Raw genomic sequence first — 12,180 nt, 5'->3', positions numbered from 1 at the left:
ATGTGAGTGTAGAGCAGAGGCGCCCTATACATAACATTCAGACAGTGAAGCAGGCGGGATCCCACGCGGAGTCCGTGGCAGGGATTCCTCTTGGAATTTCTGCCTGATTTCCTCAGTGTAAACCTACTCGAAGAGATAAACTTCTGTCTGCCTGCAGGGTCTTCTAGAGGAGCTAAGGAAGCTTATTACAAACCAAAGGATTCAAGTAGTGAGATTTGCCATTTCTAAGTCTGAAAATTCTGGCTAAAAACTTCAACGAGAGGCGTAAGGGCGGCCATTTTGATAGAACTTTTTACCACTAGATCTATATTTACAATAAATTTTAGGTAGACTATCCGGAACGGTAATGAAGATCTTTTACGTAGTTTAGAATCATGACTCTAATTAAAGCTTAACGTGCATATTAATTACTGCAATCCATTGTACTGACCTTGTATGAACAGCGGCGTGGCTGCGTTTATCACGGACGCGGCTGTTAAATTACTAACGACGCAGTTAAATCATCCGCTTGCATTTTCACTCCGTACATAATTTAAGTTTTTTCGGAGCTTTATTTCTTTTCTGGTAACAGCTCATTTACAGACAAGCTTTCGAGAGACTCTTTGTCAGGTTGAGCCGAGCTAATCGACCCGACGAGCCTTCTTCAGCAGGTTGGCTGAAAAAATTAAGTGGAAAAATGCAAATGTGTCTAAATTTTACAATCAAAAACTACGGGGAACAACATTTTAGTTATTGTAAAAGTGAAAGATGAGGATGAACAAGTGGAGGCTATACAGGGGGCTGGGAGGAAGTAGAGGGCCTTACAAGCTCTGCTATGGATGCCATTGGTGGCTCTCTCCAAGCCTCTCCTACTATTATTACATACTAATGTTGAGCGAGCATGCTCTTTTGTGTGGGCAAGTTGAACTTTGGTGGTGTTTAATTGACAGCATACCGCAGCAGTTGACTTCAGACTTGACTACAGCATCAGACTACATAAAGGGTTTGATTGCAGTCTGTTACCATGGAGACACATGTGAATGCATAGAAAGTATGAACACAAGGGCACAAGTGTTGTTGATGGCATAACCTCTTTAAAAACCTTAAAGAGGGTAGATGGGTGGGATTTACAGATGAAAGTAGGGTCAGATAACAAACAGCTTCATCTCATTGCCTGTAACTAGTGTTGAGCAAGCACACTAGTGTTGAACAGCAACATTGCAACAAAAACATTCTGTAAGTAAATATACACAAAAGAAGCTGGCGGGGGAGAAATGCAATCAGCATACACAGGGCATACACAGGGAAACACGGGTCCTTTTCTTCACAATTTTTTCATGTATTTAGACAGACTTATGTACATGAATGTCTTGCATTGTTTCTTTCTATTATGTACACATGCAATTAAACAATGCATAGTAGTAGAGAGGAATACTTGATTTGGCAATGGATCGCATCTATGCTAAGCCAACATACAGAATATTAACTGTAGGCAACTGCATCATTAAGTTTCCCTCCTTTATCTTGATATAGACGTAATCCCTGTGTATGCAAAGTGCTTCCTCCCCCGCCAACTTCTTTTGTGTATATTTTCTTATCACAACACATTGTCATACCAACATTGCTGTTTTTTGTTTCCAATAGCAACATTGGAACTAAAACATGCTGTGATAAGGATATATGCATGAAAGAAGCCTACAGGGAGGAAGCACTCAGCATTACATGGTGATTGTGTCTATTCAGGATGTTCTCTTTGACCCGAGCACTCCAACGCTCAATCGAGAACCATGCTTGGAAGAGCATGCTCACTCTACACTAACTGTAACAATTGAGATACATAGGGGGACATTAAAAAAAAAAACGGCATAGTCTCCGCCCCCAGCTGCCCCGCATCCACTGAATCCAGCATGACCTGCGCCAGTCGAATGGCGGGCACAGATATCTACAACTGCACCTTACCTTGCTGTGCTCCCCCTGCCCACCCATTAGGCGAGCAGGGGATATGTCAGGGAGAAGGGGTGACTCTGAGTCTTCTCCCAGGTGCAAGGTTAGTAAATGCCACCCATAGACTTTCATAGGAGCTGCATACAAAAAAGGGTACCAGATTGTTAAAGCTATTTGCAAAGTTTGAGTTGCAATGAAGTCAGTTGCATAAGTGCCCACACCTGCCTCGATAAGTCGTCATGCACACAAGGAATCCATTATGCTAGTTACAGTTTCATGCCATGCCTTCTCCCTTTAATGGCGATAAGAAGAGGAGGCGCGCACCAGCTCACACGCGTCGCTTCTGATTATAAACTGAGGAAAACAGATACATTTTTAATGGGAAATTATAAAGTCATTTTTTTCCCCTTTCGCAGGCAGGAAAGTAACGACAAAGCTTGCACTTTTGATTTATTGAATAATTACCCTGCTTTCTGAGCAAGCCTGTATTATCCAGTAGTTACAGCAGCGAATATTGATAATATTAATCAGCATTAAAATGCGCAGGCCTCATTTACATATTTGCTTTAAGATGTTAAAGGGATGAATGGCTGATTTACATGGCAGGTTCATTAGCTCCCAGAACTGTGTGAGTGAAACTTGTTCTCCTTGTGTTGTTAAAGCTTAAAAATCTGCATCGTCCTCATTAGCGACGGACGCCCGGGCGAAGACACCGGGCCGCGCACCAACTTACCGGAGCCTTTTGAACACATTCGACTTTCACGAGAAAAACATAAAAATGTGGACTTGGGTATTAGGTAAATAGTCATTAAAGGATCACTAAACCTTTAATGCAAGTCGGGCTGATACAAAAGAATCGCTAATGATAATTTAGACCGGGGAAACTTTCAGACGGGAAAAGTTCTGATGGCGAGAAGAAGATATATAATTATACACCACGGACTTCTTATCAATAGATCCAGATAATGAGCGCGGTAAAGAAGCATCTTACTAGTCCAAATAGGTGGACGGCTTTGATATACTGATATACTATAATGATCGTCACCACAGGGGTTATGACTCAGTTACCATATACTACCGAATGACAAACCTACCTCTAAATGACCATTATGTGATTGTGAACATATTTGTAAATCACTTTCCTTAACTCCATACCCCAGAAAAGCAGCTTTAAAGTCCTGGCCACTAGGTGTCTCGCTTCTCTGCAATCTCCTGTCCACTGCCTGTTGCCAGGGGAAATTTGTCTCTAGTAACAGACAGAACAGGACAAATTAAAGGAAGTGGGGGCGGGGCTTAGCTTTATTTATGTGCAGAAGAGAGGGAGAATTCACCTGCATTATTGATACTCAAATCAAGGCTAAAGGTAAATCAAGGCTTCCCTACTATTTACTGATCACTTATAAAGCTTGTGTAAATAGGGATACGTCTTCTGCTGAATGTGCTCAGAGATGCAGTGTAACTCAATGCTTGGTAAAAGCCTTTGTTTGCTGCAATGCTGCAAACTTAGTGCACTAGTAACCCCTTCTCCACATGGTTTCCAGTACTGTGCCAGCCTGTTCAATCCTATACACTTTCCTCCATGCCAAAAAGGAATGGAAATTAATGGAGAACCTTAAGGGGCCTATACTGTTGGCCAGACCTGCCGGTGATGGGTTCGGCCAACAGTATGAGATGTATAAGGGCCTTCAACTTTGCACTGACAGATCAGAATCCAGAACACCCAACTCTATAAATCTGGGGGGGGGGGGGGGGGGGGGTAAAAAGCCGACCCGGAGCTTCTGGTGGCAGCTTACCCCTCCCCCAGTGAACATATGGACGCTCCGCTGTAGAGAAGAGAGCTGCAAAGAGACAACAGTTGTGCAGCTACAGATGTAACCTTCTATCTCAGCTTTTGACCCCAAAAAGTTCCATCACTTGAAGTTTTGTAAAGTTTTTTTTTATGTGCAATAAAATACCTTCCCCTCCCCCCCAATCTCCGCTATGATATCTCCCAGACCTTATACTTTTTAGCATAATTCATTTTGTATTTTAGGTTTACCGTTCCTTTAATGTCTTCCCAGCAAATCTATATATTGATCTTAGAGAACGGCCCAGTATGTGGTGGAGATGGGAGATTTTGCACTTCCTAAAGTTAACTTTGACTAGATTTTCTCAGCTTAAATGAAATCCTCTGGGCTGTTTCGCAGCTCGACGGGGTCATCCTCTCCCCTTCAAATGTGACCTCTCGGGTTTTACATTTATCCTCCGCCGTGTAACCTTTCAGAATTCATCTTTGTAAATCGACAGTGTCTTTCAACACATTTTCTCTTTTACAAATTGCTATTTAAGATGTCTAAATGTCTCCGCCGGCTGATCTAATTTTCTATCTTCTGCCCATTCAGGCTCGGAAGCTTTAATCCTCTGCAGAGGCAGATTGTGATGTCAAAGAGTACGATGGCTAAATGCAGAACAGCAGGTAGGAGACGTGCCACCGGCTTCTCTGCCTAGTGGTGGGGCTTTGGAGTTACGGCTTAGAACGGTGAGATATAAACACCGAAGAGGAGGTCTACCGTCTCCATTATGGTCCTAGATGGGTCTACTACACAATACAAGTCAACTCTTCCTGATGTGTGGACTAGAAGAAGACATTTAATGGCAATGTATTCGTACGGAGAAGTGACCTATGGCAAAACCAGGGTCATCATGGTGCAAGCGTACGGATCTAAATCCTACAATGAGCGCTGTTCCCTGCTCTTAATTACAATGTCGAGGTGTCACAACACCAGCTGGTCACTAGACAGCAGAACTGGGCTTCATGTCTAGCAGTGACCTTTCCTAGGTCCTAACAGTGACTACTAGAACTCAGACACCCTCAGGACTTAAAGTAGAGCTGAATAGTCTAAAAGCAGAAATTCTGAGGAAACATATTAAAAAAAATTGTCTAAATACTGGCAAATATGGATAACACAAATTGAAACTTGCCAATGGCCATGATGCCAAATGGGAATGAAGCAAATGAAAAAGACAGGTACAAATACAGTACAAGGATTAACTATCCCTATTCTTCCCAGATACAATTATAGCTGTCAGGTCAAAGAATCACATGATACCTTTCATATATCTGTCTGGGCTTCCAGAATGTATAAAAACGCCAAAGAGGTGTTCCCGAGTTCGGGAAGTGCTGAGGGCTATAACGCCTCCTCACTCCCCCTCCCATTACTATCCCCGCTTTATTGTCGGTCACTTGGAAGTTTATAGATAGGAATCAAGTCCTTAGCACCTCAGTAGCTTAGGAACACCTCATCGACACTTTACCACAAGAAAATACAAGCATTTTTGTACATTCTGGAAGCACAGATGGAGGTAATATGTGTATTCTTTACCTGTTGACCTGAATTGCAGCTGACAGATTCACTTTAAATCTTACATAGCATTTTTGTTGCTGTAAAGTCTGTGCAGCTTCTATATACAGTATATATGGCTGTGCTGCCATTTCTACGTCAGAAGCAGCACAGTCAGATATGCATAGAAGCTGCACAGATTCTACAGCAAAAAATTCTATGTAATATTTAAAGTGAATCTGTTAGCTGCAATTCATGCTCCTAATATAGATGCTGTAGATAGATAGATAGATAGATAGATAGATAGATAGATAGATAGGAGATAGATAGATAGATAGGAGATAGATAGATAGATAGATAGATAGATAGATAGGAGATAGATAGATAGATAGATAGATAGATAGATAGATGATAGATAGATAGATAGATAGATAGATAGATAGATAGATAGGAGATAGATAGATAGATAGATAGATAGATAGATAGATAGATAGATAGATAGATAGATAGAGTTCAGTGATTGTTGTGTTTTCTTGGTCTATTTATCATTGCCCCAGTAGCAAGAATCCTGCTCCACACTGACGAGGGGCAAATACCCCGAAACTGCAGTCTGTGGATGGATGCCTAGCCTTGGTAACCCTTGTCTTATGTCGTTATACTCGCCACAGAGTTAGACTTTGACTTACAGGGGCCACCCTGGTGTTTCCCTATTTAGGTCCCAAAGCTCGTAACAGAGTGAGGACCTGAGGGACTACGTATCAGGGTGGTTTGGTGCTCTCCCCACTAGGAGGTACCCCTTGGCAATGGGCTTCCTTCTCTGGAGATAGGGATATCTGGCTATTCCCGTGTTTTGAGACTCGTAACTGAGGCTCCACGGACCCTTTTTTGCATATTCAAATTTTGTATGGGACAATCAATGGAGACTCTTAAATGAGTACTCCCTTGGAATTTTTCACTGTTCTCCCTGAGTTCATTAATTGTTGTGTTTTGTTAGATAGATAGATAGATAGATAGATAGATAGATAGATAGATAGGAGATAGATAGATAGATAGATAGATAGATAGATAGATAGATAGATAGAAGATAGATAGATAGATAGATAGATAGATAGGAGATAGATAGATAGATAGATAGATAGATAGATAGATAGATAGAAGATAGATAGATAGATAGATAGGAGATAGATAGATAGATAGGAGATAGATAGATAGATAGATAGATAGATAGATAGATAGATAGAAGATAGATAGATAGATAGATAGATAGATAGGAGATAGATAGATAGATAGATAGATAGATAGATAGATAGATAGATAGAAGATAGATAGATAGATAGATAGGAGATAGATAGATAGATAGATAGATAGATAGATAGATAGATAGATAGATAGGAGATAGATAGATAGATAGATAGATAGATAGATAGACTTTTCTAGCTCTTTAGGAAAAAAATCAAAGTAGCTCCAGCTCTTGACCTTTCATCTGTCGCACTACATCCCGATATGAGCTGCTGTGAAATATTAAAAGTATAAAACATAAAAATAAAAAGTAGTGGCAGTATTCCTATTAGAGTTATCAGCGTGGCATTTTGTGTACTATAACCTTCAGCTAATCTTACATGTGCATTAAAGCCTCAATCTTTGCGCTAACCTTCCTTTCTTCTTTCCAAAGCCGGCAATATGTGAGTTATTCCAGTCTAATAAAGCCGCACTGGATAATCTCCTACTTATTACAGATACCTTTTCCATCAGCTTTCATGGTCTGAATGGAACAATTTGAGGTTCCTAGAGAATAGCGAGAATTAGGATATATGTATCTGTAATGTAAAAGTGTATCTCTCACACCATTCACAGCAAAACACAACGCAATTACAGCTTAAAGAGATAATACTACAATAATTACTCATCACGGCAATATAAATACACCTCATAATAGATATCTATTAAATTACATTTACACATCTACCAGCTGTATACAGTATATATATAATTATATAGAGGAGATACCCAGGTTATACCAGTTTTACACACACACATATATATATATATATATATATATATATATATATAGGAGATTCCCAGGTTTTACCAGCTGTACATATATAATTATATACAGGAGATACCCAGGTTATACCAGCTGTACATATATAATTATATACAGTATATACCCAGGTTATACCAACTGTACATATATAATTATATACAGGAGATACCCAGGTTATACCAGCTGTACATATATAATTATATACAGGAGATACCCAGGTTATACCAGCTGTACATATATACATTATATACAGGAGATACCCAGGTTATACCAGCTGTACATATATAATTATATATAGTATATACCCAGGTTATACCAACTGTACATATATAATTATATACAGGAGATACCCAGGTTATACCAGCTGTACATATATAATTGTTTACCGGAGATACCCAGGTTATACCCGCTTTATAAAGCTTTGGTGCGGCCCCATCTGGAGTATGCCGTCCAGTTTTGGAACCCGATTCATAAAAAGGATGTTCTAGAGCTGGAGAGGGTACAAAGACGGGCAACTAAACTAATAAGGGGAATGGAGCATCTTAGTTATGAGGAGAGATAAAAAGAATTACATTTGTTTAGTCTGGAGAAGAGACGTTTAAGGGGAGATATGATTAATTTATTTAAATATATAAATGGCCCCTACAAGAAATATGGGGAAAAGATTTTCCAGGTAAAACCCCCTCAAAGGACAAGGGGGCGCTGCCTCCACCTGGAGAGACAAGGGGGCGCTGCCTCCGCCTGGAGAGACAAGAGGGCACTGCCTCCGCCTGGAGAGACAAGGGGGCACTGCCTCCGCCTGGAGAGACAAGGGGGCGCTGCCTCCGCCTGGAGAGACAAGGGGGCGCTGCCTCCGCCTGGAGAGACAAGGGGGTGCTGCCTCCGCCTGGAGAGACAAGAGGGCACTGCCTCCGCCGGGAGAGACAAGAGGGCACTGCCTCCGCCTGGAGAGACAAGGGGGCACTGCCTCCGCCTGGAGAGACAAGAGGGCACTGCCTCCGCCTGGAGAGACAAGGGGGCGCTGCCTCCGCCTGGAGAGACAAGGGGGCGCTGCCTCCGCCTGGAGAGACAAGAGGGCACTTCCTCCGCCTGGAGAGACAAGAGGGCACTGCCTCCGCCTGGAGAGACAAGGGGGCACTGCCTCCGCCTGGAGAGACAAGGGGGCACTGCCTCCGCCTGGAGTGACAAGGGGGCACTGCCTCCACCCGGAGAGACAAGGGGGCGCTGCCTCCGCCTGGAGAGACAAGGGGGCACTGCCTCCGCCTGGAGAGACAAGAGGGCACTGCCTCCGCCTGGAGAGACAAGGGGGCACTGCCTCCGCCTGGAGAGACAAGGGGGCGCTGCCTCCGCCTGGAGAGACAAGGGGGCGCTGCCTCCGCCTGGAGAGACAAGAGGGCACTGCCTCCGCCTGGAGAGACAAGAGGGCACTGCCTCCGCCTGGAGAGACAAGGGGGCACTGCCTCCGCCTGGAGAGACAAGGGGGCACTGCCTCCGCCTGGAGTGACAAGGGGGCACTGCCTCCACCTGGAGAGACAAGGGGGCGCTGCCTCCGCCTGGAGAGACAAGGGGGCGCTGCCTCAACCTGGAGAGACAAGAGGGCACTGCCTCCGCCTGGAGAGACAAGAGGGCACTGCCTCCGTCTGGAGAGACAAGGGGGCACTGCCTCCGCCTGGAGAGACAAGGGGGCACTGCCTCCGCCTGGAGAGACAAGAGGGCACTGCCTCCGCCTGGAGAGACAAGGGGGCACTGCCTCCGCCTGGAGAGACAAGGGGGCACTGCCTCCGCCTGGAGAAAAAAAGGTTCAATCTCCGGAGGCGACAAGCCTTCTTTACCATGAGAACTGTTAATCTGTGGAACAGTCTACCACAGGATCTGGTCACAGCAACAACAGTAGAGGGCTTCAAAACAGGGCTAGACAAGTCCTTAGACCAAAATAATATAAATGCATATGTATAGAACCTATCACCCCTCCCCCTTCCCTGTATCCATCCCCTCCTTGGTTGAACTTGATGGACATGTGTCTTTTTTCAACCGTATTAACTATGTAACTATGTAACTATACCAGCTGTACATATATAATTATGTACAGGAGATACCCAGGTTATACCAGCTGTACATATATAATTATATACTGGAGATCCCCAGGTTATACCAGCTGTACATATATAATTATATACAGTATATACCCAGGTTATACCAGCTGTATGTATATATTTATATACAGGTGATCCCCAGGTTATACCAGCTGTACATATATAATTATATACAGGAGATACCCAGGTTATATCAACATGGTCAATAACACTCTAGTTCTCTCTGTATACTGGGTTGGGGATTTCTGCACTGAGCCCCTGACCAGATAATACAGCAGCTATGAAGGACGTTGGTCGGGATCAGTAACGTGTCTATAATTGTCTCTTTTGTATACAGTGCCCCTGTGTGCCCCCTGTGAGTGGCTGTATATCACCTCTCTCCTACACATGGCGGGAGCTGTAATCTGCTGATACCACATCTTCCCCCACTCCTCAGTGCGGCCCTCTCATTCCCAGCAGCTCCTCGGAGTGGATTTACACTTACTATGATTGTTTACAGCGTCTTCAGAAGCTCTTAAGGAGCCGCATGTTTAATTATACTCTCATTATCCGCCAGGTACTTGGAATGCAATTACCGCCTAATAACATTGCCGCTTTATGTAAAAGACTGCATTGGATTTGGGTCATCTGAGCGGAGCTAGAGCCGCCTGGGTACTGTCATCCCCGTCCACATGCGGGTAACGCCAGGCCACAGTCACCCATACTCCTCTACATTGGGGCTATTCGCCGGGATCTGTCAATGAGCGGAAACAATGGAAAGAACACTTGAAACACTTGAAACAATGAAAATAGGATATTTTATAAATAATACCGCCATACAATGCCTATGTTGTAGCACATATCGAAACAGCAACACACTAGAGAGATTATAGACAGCTATGGTGGTAAGTGGGGGTCCTGAAAAACATGGATACATCCAAAGGCCAATGGCTGGGTTCCTTGTGTACGGTACCAAGGAAAGTCTGCACAGGAGCAGGGACACCTATCAAAGGCAGGAGTTCCTGCCCCTGCACACAGAGCAGCCTGCGGGTATAAAGGGGTTCAGTGTGCAGTGACACTCATACTCACTACTTTCCCTGACTGGGTAGAGCCTCTCAGTGTACCGTATAGGAGCAGGCGCTTCTGCCTTTGACAGAAGTCCCTGCACTCTCACATATTTAGCAAACTAGAATCTGAACTGGACCTAATTCAACTGAAACAGACCCAAAACTAATTTTGGGAAATTGGATCATCTCCAAATTTTGTCTGACTTATTGCATGTGGATATCTACCAATCCCACTGTTGCCATTAGGATTGATTGCTGCCCCTAGTGGGATCGTCATGTAAGTCTATGGCTACTACAGGTAAACTACACATCTAACCTGCTATCATGTCCCTATAGCTCATGGGGCGCTAAAGCTGAAGTGGGTTTCCTTACCTTCATGTCCCATTCTCATTATATTTGTAGTTTATACAATATGCTAATTAGAGGGTTTGGTGCAATGGGGGGCGTGGCTACTGTCCTTTGAGGGTTTGGTGCACCGGGGCGTGGCTACTGCCTTAGAGGGTTTGGTGCACTGGGGGCGTGGCTACTGTCCTTAGAGGGTTTGGTGCACCGGGCATTGCTACTGCCCTTAGTGGTTCTGTCCCTGGCCACTTCTGCCTCTTCTAGTGAATATTTATCCAGCGCTTTGCAGTGATAAGTGACGGAGTAATAAAAAAACACACAAAAAAAATGAAGGTGCAACAGCAACCCACAGGTGCAAGGGCTTATCGCATATACTCCTCCCAGCGAACACACGGTAAACACCTGCTCAAATGTTTACTGTGTGTACGCTAAGAGGAGTAAATGCGGTAAGCCCTTGCACCTGTGGGTTGCTGTTGCACCTTCGTTTTTTTTTGTCTGTACTTTAGCCACAAGCAGCGTGCAACCTGCAGTATAAACAGAGTCATAGATGTGCGACCAATTTTTCCTTTTTTTTCGAGTGACGGAGTGATGGAGTGATGGAGAGTGTCGGGGCAGATCAGTGCACTAAGGGCATTAGCCCCGCCTCCAGTGCATCAGGCCACCTAATTAGCATATGGAATAAACTGCCAACTTAAAGGGATATTCCAGCGAAAATGTTTTTTTTTTGTGCTCAAATTAACAGGTTACAGAAAGTTATATAGATTTGTAATCCACCTATATTTAAAAAAATCTCCAGTTGTCCAGTACTTATCAGCTACTGTGTGTCCTGCAGGAAGTGCCATATTATTTCCAGTCTGACACAGAGCTCTCTGCTGCCACCTCTGTCCATGTCAGGAACTGTCCAGAGCATTAGTAGTTTTCTATAGGGATTTGATAGTGCTCTATAGACAGAGGTGTCCGCAGACAGCATTGTGTCAGACTGGAAATAATACACCACTTCCTGCAGGACATACAGCAGCTGATAAGTACTGGAAGACTGGATATTTTTAAATAGAAGTAAATGGCAAATCTATATAACTTTCTGATACCAGTTGATGTGAGCGAGAAATATTTTTGCCAGAGTTACCCTTTAATGCAAATGGTGCTGAGGACCAAGGAAAGACCCTACCTTCACCCTCAGTGCCCCGTACTCTATAGGGTATACCAGCAGGTTAGAGGCCTTCCCACTTAAAGGGAGCCAGTCATCTGTACATTGTCCGATCTTGCAGGCCGACAACTTCCGCATCTGGTGCCATAACAGCGAGGATGAAAGAAGAGCGGTGTCCGTGGTTATAAAAGATTCCATTGCCGGATGAACCTGGTGAAAAGTTACGACTAAATATGAGAGGAGACAATGAGTTCGGCCTGGGGAC

At 43.8% G+C, this 12,180-nt stretch overlaps 1 protein-coding gene across 5 annotated transcripts in view; it reads right to left on the bottom strand.

The window, feature by feature from the left end:
• LOC138799057 (VPS10 domain-containing receptor SorCS1-like) overlaps positions 1–12,180 on the bottom strand; it is a 473,569-nt gene that overhangs the window by 302,860 nt on the left and 158,529 nt on the right. The gene's annotated exons all lie outside the window — the stretch shown is intronic.

The sequence above is a fragment of the Dendropsophus ebraccatus genome, chromosome 8 (genome assembly GCF_027789765.1).
Source record: "Dendropsophus ebraccatus isolate aDenEbr1 chromosome 8, aDenEbr1.pat, whole genome shotgun sequence".
NCBI classification, from domain to species: domain Eukaryota; kingdom Metazoa; phylum Chordata; class Amphibia; order Anura; family Hylidae; genus Dendropsophus; species Dendropsophus ebraccatus.
This window is presented reverse-complemented; position numbering and strand designations above follow the sequence as displayed.